Raw genomic sequence first — 15,913 nt, 5'->3', positions numbered from 1 at the left:
AAATGCTTATGAAAATAACCATTAACATGGAATATAAAAACATAGATTTTTCAATTTACATGCCAATAGAAAATTCTTATGATAGACATGTATTTGTTTTGATTATATAGCCAAATATCTTCATAATATCTCAGTAATGATATGTTTTTATGTACTTTTGCTCTAAGAAAAAAAGAATGCAAATAAAATGGCCACAAAAATACAGACTATTTAGTTTATCTTTATTTCAAAAATTGAAATGAACTCCATATCCTGTTCTTTAAGTACTGTTGGATTCTGTTAGTAAGAAATGTCCTTTATCTCTTATGCTACAAATTAAAAATTAGCAATGTGGCATGCAGTCATAATTCAGGAGCATGGAGCAAAATGAAATTTGCCTCTGTATTCTACAGCAAATGCCTCTATAACTAAGCGATTTATGGATTTGTATCCACTTTGTTTTAATGTGGCAAATGACATGAGAGACAATTGAGACTGGATTTTTTTGAAGGAAAGAGCTTGTACTTGGACTTTGTGTAAAATAACTATTTCAGAGTGTTACTGTACTTCTGGAATTGTGTTACACATCACTCTCCATCCGCTCATTCTTCACTTCAGTTCTTCAGATGCCTTTCCTCAACCACCAAGCAGACTACAGCAGGGAATCTCATTTCTTTGGTGTAGTAGACGACAGAACATAAATCAATCTCCAGAGTACTCTGAGGTTTTGACCCATCATCACTCTTGGCTACCATTGTCTAGTACCATAGATCTGAATTCATTCTCTTGTTTCATGAACCTTTTCTTTACCACTATTTTTAAAGAGGGGAGCAGGAGCACAGTTTGAGCCTATGATAAGATGTTTTTAAAGGTGCTAATATAGGCATGTTCTAATCTAGACCCATATTTGAGCCGCAGTAAGAATTAGGAGTGTCTGCAAATTGCGTTTGTTTTACACAGGTCACAGGTCACTGTACTATTTCAACCAACTCTGCCGGATGTCCTAAATAGATGCACAAAGTGGTTTAGCTGATTAGAGAAACAGTTTTCAAAACTCTGTTAAGTTAGCACTCGTGAGTGCGAATGGGCTTCATTTGTGCTCTGAGAAGGACCAGACAGTTGGTTGCTGATCGCGCAAGGCTTGCTAACCTGTAAGGCATTCCGGTGGCAAGTTCCCCTGTATAAAATCACTCAAAACATTTTCTTGACGACTGCAATTCAACATAAATAAAACTTGTCCCATTAATCACCTAAAGCCTAATCCCAAAGAGCACCACATCGGGGATGCCTGTGGCTGTTCAGATCTCCGCTGATTTCAGCAGGACGTTGCATGGATACAGACATCTCTGCTCCCACGTTTCTTTTTGCAGGTTCTGGGCCTTAGAGGTGTATTTTACCTTTTGATGCTCAAAGGAAACTCCTATTATTAGATTAATTCTTACAATTAATGGGAGCTGAGTATAGGTAATTAATATTTAGCAAATATTTTTTTAACAAATGTTGCTATATTTCGAAATCATGTATTTGTCTTAGTATGTAGATCTGAGTGAATAATTTTCAAATATATTAGAATAATTTATCTGGAACATTTCATTATTATTTTCCAAAGAAAACATAACATTTTTTTCATTATTTACCTAACTCTTGGGGAAGTTAATGCCTATACCTGTTCTGTGGATAAAGTCTCCAATAATCTAGGGGGGCAGATTTCATGCAGACTCTCTTTTTACAAACACAGAAAACTTGCACAAACATTCCTGTGTGCCTTCTAGGCTATATAATTGCAGACACTGTTCTTACTTTAAGGTCTTATTTTCTCTTGATATGATTCACATAATGGTGTTCTTGTTTTCCCTTGAAAATCTTGCTTGCTTTGCATGACCGGTCTTGAGAGTCTGCCCAACAAGACTAACTTAGGTGTCAAGATTTTATACATTTGTCACAACATGACATTGCTGCATTACAGTGCAAGTGATGACATTACACTCATACCTCATGAGTTCATAATGCTTACTTTTTAATTAAAATATCACTATACATCATATTGTATCAAAATGCCAAAATATTAAGACAGAATGTTGCAAATGCAGTCATGATACATTGCTTTGTTGGAGGATAATGTGAGCCCTGGAAGGCTAAAGTCATGGTCCCCTACAACAAAATCAGGCAAGCTCAGGATAAATAAGATGAAAAAAGATAACTCTAATTTGCTACTTCCATTGCACACAGTATCAGGCAATTTCCAGGACATTACACAAATCTTCATATTTATTTATTATTTTTGCAACTCAGAGACTATTTTATATAAACCTAATGTTATTTAGAGGGAAGGTGGATTTTAAAAGTATAGTCTGCTTTTTAAAAAATATTGGATTTTTTTCCATCGTAAGAAATATAAATGCCTATCCTAAATACAAATAAAAGATTCACATTTGACACACTCTAAGAGGATAGATTTGACACTCTGATCACAGCAGTGCATTGGTGGTTCAGTGGTAGAATTCTCGCCTGCCACGCGGGAGGCCCGGGTTCGATTCCCGGCCAATGCAGCTCATCTTTTGGCCAGGACTAAATTCAATTTTAAAATTGTAATTAGAAGCCACCCGTTCTCTGTTTTCACTGCTGTCTCCTTACAGGCTGCACCTCACCGCCAAAGACCAGACCTCACCAGAAACTTTTGCAACGATATTTTCAATATCCCCATTATTTGGCCTGGGCTGGGAAGGACACCCACCAGCTCGGGGGCCGGCTCGGAGGTTTGCGGGAGCCCGGAGGCGGCTGGGGGCACTGGATCAGGCTGAGGCTTGGAAACAATTATTTTAAAAGTGCAAAACAAAAAAGCCTGGAGATGCCGGGGATTGAACCCGGGACCTCACACATGCGAAGCGCGCGCTCTACCACTGAGCTACATCCCCCAGCTGTCCTAGTCAGCCCCGCCAGGCCTATGCATCGTTCCAACGGCCTCGCCCGCCCTGTGCCAGTACCGGGTCCCCCTCCCCCGCTAGGCTGCTGAGTGACCGCGGCTACCAGAGCGCTCGGCGCGCCCTGCACCGGCCCCTCCGCGTCCCTGCTCGCCCGCCTCAGCGCTAGCGGCAACGTCCCAGGCCAGGCGCGGAAACCGCCCGGGCGCTTCTACCCGCAGCTGCGCGTTTGGCCCGGGGACAACGAGCCCCGCTCGGCCCCGGCGACCCCGCTGCTCCGGGACGGCTCAGCTCTGCGGCGCTGGCAGGAGCCTTCCTAGGAGCAGGGCAGTGGCGGACCCTGGGGCAAGAACAGGTTGGCGGGGGGAGCCTTCCTGACTCTGAAATCCGTCCCCACCTGTCCCCCATCAGCCACCAATCCTGTCCCCCACAGCCTCAGCCAGCCCCTCCAGCCCCCCACAACCCCGCCACCTTCTTCAGTCCAGCCCCCCACAACCCCGCCACCTTCTTCAGTCCAGCCCCCCACAACTGCTGGCCACCTGCCCCAATCCTGACCTAACAGGATTGGAAAACACACCATCAAGACCTGGCTCCTTGTGCTGGTGTTCTACTTAACACATTTTATAAATTTAAATTATAGATCACACACCTAACTTTAGTTATGAAAACTTTGCCATACTTTTCATCAAAGGTCCAAATCTACCAAAAGCAGGTACCATATCAATAAGCACTGTACTTGGAGCTCCCTTTTATAGGAGGGTCTTTCCCAGTATGGTCGCTACTGGCAGCTGGCCCTTTAAATCTGAGAAAGCTAACTAGCTGAAGACTTGAGGGAGTCATTTTGCAGTTTTACTGCTAAAGGTTACAGCTCTGTGCCTTTTAAGCTTGGTTTACACTTCAACATTATATGGCATAGCTACATCAATCAGAGGTGTGAAAAAACCACACCCCTGACCAAAATAGCTGTGTCAACAAAACCCCTAGTGTAGTCACAGCTATGCAAGAGAAGAGTGCTTCTGTTGACATAGCTAATGATGTTTGGGGAGGTGGTGTTCCTACACCAACCCAAAAAAAACCAACAACCCCAAAACTCTTCTCTTGGGCCATGTCTACACTACAAAATTATGTCAACCTAACTTATGTCTGCATATAGCCACCGCAGTTATTAAATTGCTTGTGTGTGTGCACACAGCTCCTTGTGTTGGCAGTGCGCGTCCTCACCAGGAGTGCTTGTACTGATTGTATTGTCAGTGTGGGGCATTGTGGGAAGGCTCCTGAAAGCCAGTAACAGTTGATGTAAGCAACACAGTGTCTACACTGACTGTCACACTGAATCAACCTAATTATATTGACCTTGACTCTATGCTGCTCGGGGAGGCGGTGTTACTTAATCAGCTTATAGCGCTTACGTTGACCTAACCCTGCAGTGTAGACCAGGCCTTAGTGTAGGCTGTGTCTATGCTAGGGGGCTATATGAGAATAGCTAGGCCAGCATAGGCTCCATTGTGTAGACATACCCCTAGCTAGTATTGCAGCTATGCTTTTTCTTAGCTTTCCCTTTGTTTCATTCCTGAGATGACACATTTTCGTATCTTGGAATATATAAGTATTTTCTAGTCATTAATATTTAAAGGGCTGTATCAGGTCAAATTTGGTTCACAATTCAGATCATATTATTTTCAGAATTATAAGAACATAAGAACGGCCGTACTGGGTCAGACCAAAGGTCCATCTAGCCCAGTTATCCTGTCTACCGACAGTGGCCAATGCCAGGTGCCCCAGAGGGAATGAACCTAATAAGTAATGATGAAGTGATCTCTCTCCTGCCATCCATCTCCACCCTCTGACAAACAGAGGCTAGGGACATCATTCCTTACCCAGCCTGGCTAATAGCCATTAATGGACTTAACCTCCATGAATTTATCCAGTTCTCTTTTAAACCCCGTTATAGTCCTAGCCTTCACAACCTCCTCAGGCAAGGAGTTCTACAAGTTGACTGTGTGCTGTGTGAAGAAGAACTTCCTTTTATTTGTTTTAAACCTGCTACCCATTAATTTCATTTGGTGGCCCCTAGTTCTTGTATTATGGGAATAAGTAAATAACTTTTCCTTATCTACTTTCTCCACATCACTCATGATTTTATATACCTCTAGCATATCCCCCCTTAGTCTCCTTTTTTCCAAGCTGAAAAGTCCTAGCCTCTTTAATCTCTCCTCATATGCGACCCGTTCCAAACCCCTAATCATTTTAGTTGCCCTTCTCTGAACCTTTTCTAGTGCCAGTATATCTTTTTCGAGATGAGGAGACCACATCTGTATGCAGTATTCAAGATGTGGGCATACCATCAATTTATATAAGGGCAATAATATATTCTCTGTCTTATTCTCTATCCCCTTTTTAATGATTCCGAACATCCTGTTTGCTTTTTTGACCGCCTCTGCACACTGCGTGGACGTCTTCAGAGAACTATCCACGATGACTCCAAGATCTTTTTCCTGATTCGTTGTAGCTAAATTAGCCCCCATCATATTGTATGTATAATTATCTAAAAATTCAAATGAAAATAGCTTTTTCCTAGAGCCAAATCTCTCCCTGCTGTTTTTACTATACAAATGCTGCAACATTGACCTAGTGTGCCAAAGCCCCAGACTGAAAACGACTATATATAAACAAAAGTGAAACAAATTAGTCTGCTTTTATTATCTAAGTGGCATGAAATACAAAGGTAAACAGTCAATTTTTTGTGAACACTAAGGCCCTGATCCTCCAAGCTGCTCTCTGTGGACAGACCTCTTGCATTGTGCAGAACAAGATTGCGCCTAAATTAGGCTCTGCTCCTGCTTGACTGATGTCAGTGGAGCTCCATATGGGAAGCTCCAATTGCAGAATCAGGAGAATAGATTTTCAAAATCTTTCATTTTTAATTATATGTGGTGGAATTAGTAACACAAGTAAGGTGTTCCTTAAAATATATATATATATATGATTTATAACCTTATAATAGTACCCTGAATGCTTTGAAAAGACCACAATACAGTAACTATATTGTAGGAATTACTAGAGCAAGCATCATAGCTTCTTTTATTCATTTTTGTCTTTCTGTCATCAGACAATGAAGCCAACAGGGTTGGCTCTATAGACGAGTAACCACAAATATTTGCCATGCACTGTACAGTACTTTTTGATCATTTAAATTTTATACTGGAAATTAGCATTCAAGCTTACAAATAAAACAACCACTTATCTCCACATAGGTAATTTACAGGGAAAATGACAGTAAATGATTAGAACTGGGATTTTCCAGGATTTTGAAATGAGCTTGCTTCCTGTTGAACTTCTGAATGAATCTGAAAGTTTTATGAATTTATGTGTGAAGGCCATGGGATTGCGTGTAGAAAAGCAGAAGTTTCCAACCAATTACATCTCAGACTATATGCTAAGAACTAAATTTAAGCTGATGCTGAAACAGTAATATCTGACTATCAAGGCCAACACAACACAATCACCAAGAAGCTGGTAATTAGGGGGCTGTATGTATGTAGTTTTTGTACAATGTGCCAAGTGGCTAGCTGAGTAGGTTAGCCTGGAGATAAAGGAAACTATTTACATTTAAAGGATCCACTACCCTAAGCTTTTGTTTTCAAGTTCTCTTACTGTTTCCCACCTCATTTCTCATTTTCCTGTTGATAACATTGCCAGAAGCTTTAAGTAGATAGTAAATAACTTGAACAGCAGACATCTGATTCAAATTTCTGCAGATGGTCAGAAAGCTGAATGTAGTTTATTTGAAAGTGAACATTTTCTGTTTGCCTCTATTTCTTTTATCATGATTCCCCCAGTAGCTAGTTATGAAAAAGTCATCATGTTAAACAAAATAAAATAAAATATTTCTTGAGGCTTAAACCACTCTATAAAAAAGATGAAAACTCAATGTATGATACCTACCTAGTAAACTGCTTGTTTTTGTAAATTCTCTCAGTGGCTGTACGTTTCAGGAATACTGTCACACCAACTCCTGTTCAGAGGTTCTGGTAACATCACAAAAATGACACAAGTGATTTGTTTATTTCATCAGAACTCCAAAGTGAAATTATTGAACATGCTTAACATGTTCTTTAGGAGATACATTAATGTAATAAATAACAAAATCTGATCCCCCCCAAAAAACAACGAGGAGTCCGGTGGCACCTTAAAGACTAACAGATTTATTTGGGTATAAGCTTTCATGGGTAAAAAAGCCACCGGACTCCTCATTGTTTTTGTGGATACAGACTAACATGGCTACCCCTCTGATACTTGACACCATGCAAGGCACTGAATTTAGCCGTATGAAGTGGAAATCCACCAACTTAATGAAAAAACTCGCACAGATACAGACAGACATCATCTTCTTCTCCAAGTGCAAACAGATGGACAGCATACCAAATGGACCGAAAGTAAAAAATCCATTTCAATCGACATACTACACTGACTATGGTGAGAGATTGTGCCACACACTCTCAAAGAAACTGAGGAACCACCTGATCAGCATCCTGTACAGCAAACAGGAGAAGATCAAGAATGAATTCTCAAAACCGGAGATTCTCATACAAAACCAACCTTCCACACAAACTTCCACGTGGCTGGACTTTACAAAAAACAAGACAAGACATTTACAACGCATACTTTACTTCTCTACAGAGGAAAAAGGACAGTAAACTATCTAAACTCCTACATGCCACAGGGGGCTACAACAGTGGTACCCTTAACTCACCCAACAATATTGTTAATCTATCCAACCTTACACTTAGCCTGGCAGAAGAGTCTGTCCTATCTCGGGGACTCTCTTTCTGCCCCACCACTCCCATGCACATGATACAGTTCTGCAGTGATCTGGAAGCCTACTTTCGCCATCTCTGACTCAAGGAATATTTTCAACACATCACTGAACAGCACACTGACTGACAGGAACCCTCCTATCAACACTACAAGAAGAAGAATTCTGCATGGACTTCTCCTGATGGTCGAAATGACAAACTGGACTTCTACATAGAGTGCTTCCGCAGATGTGCACAGGCTGAAATTGTGAACAAACAGCATCAGTTGCTCCATAACCTCAGCCGTACAGAACACAACGCCATCCACAGCCTCAGAAACAACTCTGATATTATAATCAAAGGGGCTGACAAAGGAGGTGCTGTAGTCATCATGAACAGGTCGGACTATGAACAGGAGGCTGCCAGGCAACTCTCCAACACCACATTCTACAGGCCACTATCCTCCGATCCCACTGAGGAGTACCAAAAGAAACTACACCATCTGCTCAACAAACTGCCTGCTACAGCACAGGAACAAATCTACACAGACACACCTCTAGTGCCCCGACCAGGAGTATTCTATCTGCTACCCAAGATCCATAAACCTGGAAATCCTGGACTCCCCATCATCTCAGGCATTGGCACTCCAACAGCAGGATTATCTGGCTATTTGGACTCTATCCTCAGACCCTACACTACCAGCACTCCTAGCTATCTTCAAGACACCACCGACTTCCTGAGGAAACTACAATGCATTGGTGATCTTCCTGAAAACACCATCCTGGCCACCATGGATGTAGAAGCTCTTTACACATAAGGATGGACTACAAGCTGTCAGGAATAGTATCTCTGATGAGGCCACAGCACACCTGGTGTCTGAGCTTTGCAACTTTGTCCTCACCCACAACCATTTCAGATTTGGAGACAACTTATACCTTCAAGTCAGCGGCACTGCTATGGGTACCCGCATGGCCCCACAGTATGCCAACATTTTTATGGCTGACTTAGAACAACGCTTCCTCAGCTTTTGTCCCTTAGTGCCCCTCCTCTACTTGTGCTACATTGATGACATCTTTATCATATGGACCCACAGGAAGGAGGTCCTTGAAGAATTCCACCTGGATTTCAACAATTTCCACCCCACCATCAACCTCAGCCTGGACCAGTCCACACAAGAGATCCACTTCCTGGACACTATAGTGCAAATAAGTGATGGTCACATAAACACCGCCCTATTCCGGAAACCTACTGACCACTATACTTACCTACATGCCTCCAGCTTCCATCCAGGACACATCACATGATCCATTGTCTACAGCCAAGCCAAAAGATACAACTACATTTGCTCCAATCCCTCAGACAGAGACAAACACCTACAAGATCTTTATCAAGCATTCTTAAAACTAGAATACCCAGCTGGGGAAGTGAGGAAACAGATTGACAGAGCGAGACAGGTACCCAGAAGTCACCTATTACAGGACAGGCCCAACAAGGAAAATAACAGAACACCACTGGCCATCACGTACAGACCCCAGCTAAAACCTCTCCAACACATCATCAACAATCCACTGTACAACCTATCCTGGAAAACGATTCCTCACTCTCACAGACCTTGGGAGGCAGGCCAGTCCTCGCTTACAGACAGCCCCCCAACCTGAAGCAAATACTCACCAGCAACTACACACCACACCACAGAAACACTAACACAGGAACCAATCCCTATAACAAACCCTGTTGCCTACTCTGTCCCCATATCTACTCTAGTGACTGTAGGTGCTGACTTCCCCTCTGCCCCGTTGGTGCTCAACCCCCCATGCCTCTGGCCCCACCCCTGCCCCACCCTCACCCCACCTCAATTCCACCCCCTTCTCCCAAGTCCCTGCCCCTGCCTCTTTACCGCCTCCTCCCCCGAGTGCGCCATGTCCCCACTCCTCCCGCTCCCTCCTGGAAAGTCCTAAGCGCCGCCAAACAGTGCTGGGAGGCAGGGGGAGGAGGAGGGGGTGGGGGGAGCTTGGCTGCCGGTGGGTGCAGAGCATCTGCTAATTTTTCCCAGTGGGTGCTGCAGGGAAAAATCAGGGGCTCATTCACCTGCACATCTACTAATGTGATATATGCCATCTTGTGCCAGCAATGCCCCTCTGCCATGTACATTGGCCAAACCGGACAGTCTCTATGTAAAAGAATAAATGGACAGAAATCAGACATCAGGAATGGTAACATACAAAAGCCAGTAGGAAAACACTTCAATCTCCCTGGACATTCAATAACAGATTTAAAAGTAGCCATACTTCAACAAAAAAACTTCATAAACAGACTTCAAAGAGAAACTGCAGAGCTACAATTTATTTGCAAACTTAACACCATTAATTTGGGCTTGAATAGGGACTGGGAGTGGCTGGCTCACTACAAAAGCAATTTTCCCTCTCTTGGTATTGACACCTCCTCATCAATTATTGGAAGTGGACCACATCCACCCTGACTGAATTGGCCTTGTCATCACTGGTTCTCCACTTGTAAGGTAACTCCCTTCTCTTCATGTGCCAGTATATTTATGCCTGTATCTGTAATTTTCACTCCATGCATCTGAAGAAGTGTTTTTTTACCCACGAAAGCTTATGCCCAAATAAATCTGTTAGTCTTTAAGGTGCCACCAGACTCTTCGTTGTTTTTGTGGATACAGCTACCCCTCTAAAATCTGATCCCTTAATTTGTCTTGTCAGCCTTCTTTCTCCTGTTCTTTTTGTCTATCTTCCTATGTATTTGTGATTCCCTCCCTCATTCTTCCATTAAAAACACCTTAAATGTTTCATTTAAAAAAATCACAAATGTAAAAAGGAAATTATTCTGCTGCATAATATAAAGCTAGACAAAGTCAGACTACAAATAAGGCATACATTTTTAACAGTAAGAGTAATTAACCATTGGAACAATTTACCAAGGGTCATGGTGCATTTTCCAACACTGACAATTTTTAATCGAGATTGGATGTTTTTCTAAAATATATGCTCTAAGAATTATTTTAGGGAAGTTCTATGACCTGTGTTATACAGGACATCAGACTAGATGATCACAATGGTCCCTTCTGGCCTGGGAATCTAGGCATATGCTATACAAATGCACCCCTCTCCCACCCACTCCCCCAAAATCTTAAAACACCCACACATATTTATGGATTACATGTAAAATTCACAGCTTCTCATTTTAGGTATTTATAAGGTACTTAGGTACCATTACCATGGTATCTAAATGTTTCACAATCTTTTTTTAAAAGATTAGCGCCCTATTCAAATCCTTTCTGCCCGTCAGGCAGAGAGGGGGACTTGAATGTGGGTTTCCCACATCCTGGATGAGTTCTCTAACCAGTGGGCTAAAAATTATGGAGGCTTCTTCTTCTCTAGCTGGATTTTGAATGGGACTGGATTGGGCCCCACAGGCAAGATAGGCACTCCTGTGGGGTGTGACCTCACACACACTATGCCTGTGAGGTCATGTGGTGGAGGCAGGATCCCACGGGGGATGCCACGCACACCATTCCAAGAAGTACCAGAATGTCTGCTATTCCAGAAATGTGTGACTGGCCACCCTATGGCCAGAGGCAGAAACTTAGGCATGGAGGGATGTTTTAAAGCAAAACTTTAGACACCAAGTGAGTTGAGGCACCTACAGGATTAGGTGGCATCTAAATCCCATTGATTTCAAGAATCTTGGCCAACTGACTTGTCTAAAGTCACCAGAAATCTGTGGAGAACATGACATTGGACGTGGGCCTCTTGAATCACAGACTGCAACCCTCACCAGTGGACCATCCTTCCTTGCTGCCTCCAGAGGGTGGGTGATGAAAGGATTTATAATTACTCGAGTTTGAAATATTTTTTTCTGGTTCATTTAAAAAGATAATTTAGTGCTCCTGAAAGGTGCTGAATTGTGTATTTACAGACTGAACAATTTATTTTAGGAAGTTCTGCACACTTTAGAATGACCCATTGAAATATTGGGAACACTGGAATAATAACAGAATTACTCTAGATTGTCACTGATGTAACTGTTAACAATGGAATTACTAATAAAAGAATGAAGGAATTACTCCAGATAAAATAATTTAGAGCAGAATTTGTCCCTCATTTTTTCTCTCAATTTTTTGGCATTTAAGACTCTATTACAAAATTTTCAAGGGACTCAGAGGAGCATGATAAAAATAAAAATATTTTTCATTTGTTTAGTGCATTTCATCCAAGGTTCTTAGTGTGTTTACATTAATTAAGACTCATAATAATCCTTTAAGATTGGTATTATTGTATTTATGGTATTTTACACTTAGGTAAACTGAGGTAGAGAGATTGTGATTTTTTTCAAGGTAGAATGGCAAACCAGTGATGGAGTTGGGATTAGAAATGACGAGTGAAAATCAGACCCCACACTCTGTTTTGTTCCTTAATTTAAAAATAACTCATTAGACTCCCTCTCTCAAACATTTTCCCTTTGAATAGATAAATTACCAGAATGATGAGTTGTTTGTCCACAGGTGAACATATGCCAGGGACTAATTACAGTGAACATCCATAGTAAATATGACAATGTGACTCCTCTTTTATACAATTTATCTATGTTTTACCTTGGGGTAGAAAATAAAGGATGTTGATTCTGTATCTGTGAAATGCCATTACATACCAAAAACCATGGATTATTTTATCCAATTCAACACAGCATTATTTATATGTCCTGAATGATTTCTCTTTCATTGATATGTATTGGCTAGAAATAAGTCTTTTCAATCATTAAGGCTTCAAGAGAAGATTTGAAAGTGTAGTAGAGGTGGTTATAATTGTTAAAGGCCCCCACAGGAGATGTATTGAGTATTTTATCCCATATTTTTGTAAATTGTTAAATTTAGGGGTGAGGTTCCACTAGCCCTAAATCCATGGAATTCCTATTTACTTCAATGGGAGTTTTGTGTATGGAGGGCTTGCAAGAGTGGACCCAAAGTGTAATTATGATCACCCAAACACTGTTTGCTAGGTTTCTTTTTAGTTATAGCTATCTAGATTCAGTGGAAAGCTGACAAACAGGTTTTTACTGGAGTCAGCACCACAAAATCAGAATAGTTACAGAAAAGCCAGAGCTGTATGTCATTTTCTCTCATGCATCATCAACAAACCTGTCAGCTAAGAACCTGACATTGCATTCCTGATTCAGACAAAACTCCCACTGAAACTAATGAAAATTTTGACTGTGTAGGGAGTGCAGGTTTGGGCCCTTAAACCCTGAAGCTGCAAGCTGTTCTGTACAACTGGATCTTTATCTCTACACAGACTCCACTGGAGCTTTGCAGGGCATAGGGGTCTGCCCATGTGGAATATCTTACAGGATCAAGGCCAGGCTTAAATTCTCGAGTATTTCCTAGAGCTTCAAGCTTGGGGCTTCAGCCCTGCGGGAGGCGCCGGGACTCGGGGCTTCAGCCCCATGGAACGTGCCAGGGCTTGGGGCTTCTGCCTCACAGAAGGCACCGGGGCTCCCGTGGGTTTGAAAATATTTACTGGCGCTCCACTCCAGACAGCTCTGGCTGAAATTACGCCCTGATCCAGGCCTTAGTTGATATCTAAAAATGTTTATGGTTGATGATAATGTACAGCTGTTTTTGATTTTCCAATACCAGGTTGTGCTTGATGAGGTGGTGGCTAGACAAATCTATTTTTGATTTGTAAATTGAGCAAGTTTCATTTGGAAGTCATTAATATGGAATAAATATGAAACATTAACCTATTTTGAGAGTCACTTTTCTGACCAGAGACTTATTTTAAATTAATTTTTAGTGATAAAATAATTGGAGTAATCAATTGAGGAAGACTAGGAATGGTGCATAAATGAATTGGATTTGCATTGTATTATACTAATCATAAACTGAGACTTACAGCTGCTACACATTTGAACAGTGTAACTCATGAGCAACTAATTTCTGACAGAACTCAGTCAGTCAAAGATGTAAAGCAATTGGTAAGTATCAGACAAGAAACTCAGAGTGAATATATGAGAATTCTGAATAGCTCCAGTCATCTTTAGCCATCACTTTAGAAAGTTTGAAAATAACAGTTTGGAGGATCGGGAGATTAAAAAACTTCTGTTAGTTACAAATTTGTGACATTCTTTCTTTTACATATACATGTAAATGTAACTATCATTAGAGATAATGAAAGCTACACTTGAAAATGGTAGAGAGAATAAGCCCATTAATATGGGATGTTAATTGAAAAAGGGACTTGAATGGAGAATGGGATCTGTAATTATGAAAATAGTGATTAAAATATCATTTTGCTTTTTTTAAATGCCTGACTTGAATACAGAATATGAAGGAATTACATTTAAAACAGTTAATTATTTCCAACTCTTAGAAAAAGGGAAGATTAAACTGAAAATGATTTAGTGATCATAACATAATTTTATATTTTTTAAATTATCAATTTCAAAAAGCTGAAAATAGGTGTTACTGAATACCAGTTGAAATGTATATTTGCATTTTCATTAGTGAATGTAGTTTACTTATATTGAGGCAGATTTTTGTACTGTTATGTGGGAAGTAAATACAGACTAGAGCTGGGCAAACTACATACAGCAAACATTTTGACAAAGTTAGCTTTTATGATAAGATCTACAAATTTCCTCAGAGACCTCGATTTTTACACATTATTTTTTTTACATTCAATGAATAGTTCATGTGTACCTAGATCAGCCTACAAGCTGCTTGCATATTATGTGTTGTGACTGTTGTGTTAAGCATCACTAGTTCTGATTCACTATTTATGCTGTGTGATTGGTCACCTGCATCACATGATATTGTTTCTGCTCTCTGACAGAATGTCTCCACGACAACTAAGAGCTTTCAAGATGGCTAAGTGAACATTTCCACCCTAAATGCTCTCAAATTACAGCTTCATAGCAGTCTTAAGGTGTAATTCGAGTCTGACAAGTGGCACTTTTAAAATGACATAGCGGGGTTCCACACATCTTGTCTCTCAGTGAGCTACAAATCCAGGCTCCAATCACACAATGCAGTTCCTTCTGCCAATGCAAAGTCTATTGACTTCAACAGGACTCTGTTCAGGTGTAGGGAAGTTTGAATGTATGGATCCCTTTGCATGACTGGGGTCTTAATCTGCTCGGTTTATTTTTTTTTAATAATTTCAGTGTATTAGATCAATAACATAATTATTTTAAAATGGACTAACATATTCCTTACAATGTTAAGGCAACAATACACAATAAAATAATAGAAGCACATTGGCTACCTCTAAGAATACCTTAAATAAGAAATATTGATTTGAGAAAGAATACTAATACTGAATAATGACATTTTGGGCTAAAGAAATTTAACACATGTATACAACTAGGGGGAAACTGCACTTTTTGTCTGTTGTATTTTAGCTAAATGGGACCTGATTCTTCAATATGAAAAATTAGATTAATAGTGAGATGAAAATTGATTCCCATTAATATTATTAGTGAAAACAAACATACTACTCTTCAGATACGAGAGCTTTAATAATAAAAGAAAAATGTATAAGGACCCAAATCAAAACTGATTTTTGTATTTATCAGATTATTCAACAGCAAAGCCAACAAAATTAGCCCCAATTGATAAGATAAATAAGCACAAATATATTAATTTCTGGGTCACAACATTTCAATACAAAAATCATTAGAAAACGACATCAAAACAGCATTTTATATCAATCAAATTCCTATTAAATTAGTCCATATTATTTAACAAGAAAGCCTACAGAAATAGGCTCTTATTGACATTTTGGTAAGTAAATGCAAATATATTGCTTTCCAGATGATAGGGATTCAAACCAAAAGCAAAGCTAACTAAAAATGATTTCATTCAAATTCCAGTGAAATCAAATAAGTATCTGATCCTCATTAGAGTCATTTAGCACTTGTTCATTTAACAAGTAAAAAGATGGTCAGCCCTGTAATCCTTGCCTGGGATCAGTTCCAAGTCCTTTCTGGCTCATGCATCATCACCACAATTCTGCAGGTAAAATTCTATTCTGTAACATTGCTGCAAATCTTGAGTAACTGCACCAATGTTAATGGAGTTACTTTGTATTTACATTGGTAAATTAGAACAGAATGCGGGTCTTAGACCTGGATCTACAAAAGGGACTTAGCTGTTGTGAAGCTGAGTGTCATGGTCTAAACTTTTAGGTGCCCAGAAAATCA

General features: G+C 40.4%; 2 non-coding genes across 2 annotated transcripts; one reads left to right on the top strand and one right to left on the bottom strand.

Annotated features, from left to right (window-relative positions):
• Positions 1-2,457: 2,457 nt before the first annotated feature.
• Positions 2,458-2,528, top strand: TRNAG-GCC (transfer RNA glycine (anticodon GCC)). The gene has a single exon. It is a non-coding gene; the product is annotated as a tRNA-Gly (tRNA).
• Positions 2,529-2,822: 294 nt separating this feature from the next.
• On the bottom strand, positions 2,823-2,894 carry TRNAA-CGC (transfer RNA alanine (anticodon CGC)). Its single transcript has one exon. It is a non-coding gene; the product is annotated as a tRNA-Ala (tRNA).
• Positions 2,895-15,913: the final 13,019 nt, after the last annotated feature.

This window comes from Emys orbicularis, chromosome 11, assembly GCF_028017835.1.
Source record: "Emys orbicularis isolate rEmyOrb1 chromosome 11, rEmyOrb1.hap1, whole genome shotgun sequence".
In the NCBI taxonomy this organism is placed as follows: Eukaryota; Metazoa; Chordata; order Testudines; family Emydidae; genus Emys; species Emys orbicularis.
This window is presented reverse-complemented; position numbering and strand designations above follow the sequence as displayed.